This window comes from Euphorbia lathyris, chromosome 5, assembly GCF_963576675.1.
Source record: "Euphorbia lathyris chromosome 5, ddEupLath1.1, whole genome shotgun sequence".
In the NCBI taxonomy this organism is placed as follows: domain Eukaryota; kingdom Viridiplantae; phylum Streptophyta; class Magnoliopsida; order Malpighiales; family Euphorbiaceae; genus Euphorbia; species Euphorbia lathyris.
Window position 1 is genome coordinate 25776391 of NC_088914.1, and position 4754 is coordinate 25781144.

Here is a 4754-nt window from a genome sequence, read left to right on the forward strand (position 1 = left end):
ATTTATTTTTTTAACTTTGAATATGAGGAGGGGACAATATACATTTGATTATTTTTTACATTCACAGTGATTAAATTCCAATTAAATTTTTTTTATAGATCATGATACAAAAAAATGTTTGATAAATGTAGAATATAGAACACAATCGTTCAATTAACGAGCTGAGAAACCCTAGGGACTTTTGTATTAGATCGTGATTATTACTTAATTATTCACACAAAGATACGTTAAGTACGACGGTGTTAGGTTACGATACGGTTTCATGACCTCAAAATTAAAAAAAATATATATTTATAGATAAATGATTGATAAAATAAATACAGAACACAATCGTTCGAATAACGAGCTGAGAAACCCTAGGGACTTTTGTATGGAGATCATGGTTATTACTTAATTATTCATACAAAGATACGTTAAGTACGACGGTGTTATGTTACGATAAGGTTTCATGACCTCAAAATTAAATATATATATATATATATATATTATTAGATAAATGATTGATAAAATAAATACAGAACACAATTGTTCGAATAACGAGCTGAGAAACCCTAGGGACTTTTGTATGGAGATCATGGTTATTACTTAATTATTCATACAAAGATACGTTAAGTACGATAGTGTTATGTTACGATAAGGTTTCATGACCTCAAAATTAAAAAAATATATATATTATTAGATAAATGATTGATAAAATAAATATAGAACACAATCGTCCGAATAACGAGCTGAGAAACCCTAGGGACTTTTGTATGGAGATCATGATTATTACTTAATTAATACTTTACGATACGTTACGTCGGGTGGTGTCACCTTACGATGAGGTTACATGAGGTCTACGATAAAAAAAATATTAATAAACAAAAGGATTGTGAAAAATAATAACAGTACACAATCGTTCGAATAACGAGCTGAGAAACCCTAGGGACTTTTGTATGAAGATCATGATTATTACTTAATTATTCATACAAAGATACGTTAAGTACGACGGTGTTAGGTTACGATAAGGTTTCATGACCTCAATATTTTAAAAAATATATATTATTAGATAAATGATTGATAAAATAAATATAGAACACAATCGTCCGAATAACGAGATGAGAAACCCTAGGGAGGTTTGTATGGAGATCATGATTATTACTTAATTAGTCAGACCAAGATATGTCAAGCCCAACGGTGTTAGGTTACGATAAGGTTTCATGACCTCAAAATTAAAATTAAAATATTATTAGATGAATATAGAACATAATCGTTCAATTAACGAGCTGAGAAACCCTATGGAGTTATGGTACGTTATTTAAGCCTACGTAAGGCAATAAAACCTTTTTTTAATCGAAGGCAATAAGACCTTAATTGCACATGAAATAAAGAAAATATTATTAAAAAAAAGGAATTAAAAAGTCGTCTTAGATAAATCGGTGTAAGCATAAACAGAAATAGATCATTTTCCTGATGGTATAGTGACTCCCCTTGAAGCTTAAGGTCATGTGTTCAATTCCTCTTTTCAGCAAATTTTATAATTTTTTATTTTAATTAAATTTGAACAACCATAATGTCAAAATGTATGCAACTTTTTCCATATGCCGAAATAATAAATATTAATAGAAAAAAAAGATTTGAACATTAATTGCAATTGAAACAATCTAATATATTTGTGAGTGTACGTATGAAGGTTTTCCTTGTTATATACCGCGCTATTTATGAATGTCATTAATGTGGCGTTAAAATAAATGAATTGCTAATTTAATATGGTAAGCGTTCGCCAATTAGAAGACGCCTTCATATGTGTTTTAGTTTTCCAGTTATACATGTAAATGCGATCCATGTTGCATTAAATGTATTTCTGAAATCCAATCAGTATATTTTTATATATAATGTGAATTCGAAATTGAGGTAAGGGAGCAATTATTCACACCAATTAATTTATATTTATAAGTTAAAAAAAACCCTTATGATTTATAAATTGTTATTATAATTATTATGTTAAATAAACTATTATTAAACAAAAGGATTGAGAAAATAATTACAGAACATAATCATTCAAATAACGAGCTGAGAAACCATAATGACTTATATATCGAGATCATGATGATTAATTAATTACGTCAGACGGTTTTAGGTTACGATAAGGTTTCGTGACCTCAAAATTAAAAAAAAATATTATTAGATAAATATATAACACAATCGTTCAATTAACGAGCTGAGAAACCCTAGGGAGTTTTGTATGGAGCTAGTGATTATTACTTAATTATTACGACAAGGTTTCATGACTTCAAATCAAAGTTAAAAAAAATATATTATTATATGAATATAGAACACAATCGTTCGAATAATGAGCTGAGAAACCCTAGGGACTTTTGTATGTAGATCGTGATTATTACTTAATTATTCAAACAAAGATACGTTAAGTACGACGGTGTTAGGTTACGATAAGGTTTCATGACCTCGATATTAAAAAATATATATTATTAGATAAATGATTGATAAAATAAAAATAGAACACAATCGTTCGAATAATGAGCTGAGAAACCCTAGAGACTTTTGTATGTAGTTCGTGATTATTACTTAATTATTCAAACAAAGATACGTTAAGTACGACGGTGTTAGGTTACGATAAGGTTTCATGACCTCGAAATTAAAAAAAAATATATATTATTAGATAAATGATTGATAAAATAAATATAGAACATAATCGTTCGAATAACAATCTGAGAAACCCTAGGGAGTTTTGTATGGATATCGTGATTATTACTTAATTAGTGAGACCAAGATATGTCAAGCCCGATGGTGTTAGGTTACGATAAGGTTTCATGACCTCAAAATTAAAATAAAAATATTATTAGATGAATATAGAACATAATCGTTTAATTAACGAGCTGAGAAACCCTAGGGAGTTTTTTTTATCGAGCTAGTGATTATTACTTAATTATTACTTGATTATTACGATAAGGTTTCATGACTTCAAATAAAAGTTAAAAAAACTATATTATTGTGGTGAAGCTCTTAGCCTGTTGGTTGAGAGCTTACCTATGACTCTAGAGGACATGGGTTCGAATCACATTCGGGTGGGGTGGGTTAAGGGTTTTTCTTCATCTCTGATGTAATTTTCCTTTGTTTAATGTAAGTGCATTGCGCACAACTTTAAAAAAAAACTATATTATTATATGAATATAGAACACAATCGTTCGAATAATGAGCTGAGAAACCCTATGGACTTTTGTATGTAGTTCGTGATTATTACTTAATTATTCAAACAAAGATACGTTAAGTACGACGGTGTTAGGTTACGATAAGGTTTCATGACCTCGAAATAAAAATAAAAATATTATTAGATGAATGATTGATAAAATAAATATAGAACACAATCGTTCGAATAACGATATGAGAAACCCTAGGGAGTTTTGTATGGATATCGTGATTATTACTTAATTAGTCAGACCAAGATATGTCAAGCCCGATGGTGTTAGGTTACGATAAGGTTTCATGACCTCAAAATAAAAATAAAAATATTATTAGATGAATATAGAACATAATCGTTTAATTAACGAGCTGAGAAACCCTAGGGAGTTTTTTATGGAGCTAGTGATTATTACTTAATTATTACTTGATTATTACGATAAGGTTTCATGACTTCAAATAAAAGTTAAAAAAACTATATTATTATATGAATATAGAACACAATCGTTCGAATAATGAGCTGAGAAACCCTATGGACTTTTGTATGTAGATCGTGATTATTACTTAATTATTCAAACAAAGATACGTTAAGTACGACGGTGTTAGGTTACGATAAGGTTTCATGACCTCGATATTAAAAAAATATATATTATTAGATGAATATAGAACACATTCGTTCGAATGTAGATCGTGATTATTACTTAATTATTCACGTTATGGTACGTTATTTAACTCTACGCAAGGCAATAAAACCTTTTTTTTTTATATAGAAGGCAATAAGACCTTAATTGCACATGAAATAAAGAAAATATTATTAAAACAAAAGGAATTAAAAAGTCGTCTTAGATAAATCGGTGTAAGCATAAATAGAAATTGCTCATTGTCCTGATGGTATAATGACTCCCCTTGAATCTTAAGGTCATGTGTTTGATTCCCCTTTTCAGCAAATTTTATAATTTTTTATTTTAATTAAATTTGAACAACCATAATGTCAAAATGTATGCAACTTTTTCCATATGCCGAAATAATAAATATTAATAGAAAAAAAAGATTTGAACATTAATTGCAATTGAAACAATCTAGTATATTTGTGAGTGTACGTATGAAGGTTTTCCTTGTTATATACCGCGCTATTTTTTATGACAGTCATTATTTGTAGATCTGTTGGTATAACACGTCCTCATGAATCCTTGGGTCACTGTTTTGAGTCCCCTTGTTGGCAATTTTTTTCTCCTAAATTCACTTATATTATTTTACTCTTTAGTATAAGACGTCTTCCTTTATGAATTAATGAACACGTTTCATATGGATGCGTTCTGATTTGCATTTAATGTATTTGTGAAATTAATGCATTCGAATTTTGAGGTAAGGGAGCAATTAATTAATAGTAACACCAATTGATTAACAAACCAAGCTAAAAAAACCTAAATAAAATACTACTACTATAATATTTTTAGATTTATTTTTTTAACTTTGAATATGAGGAGGGGACAATATACATTTGATTATTTTTTACATTCACAGTGATTAAATTCCAATTAATTTTTTTTTATAAATCATGATACGAAAAATGTTTG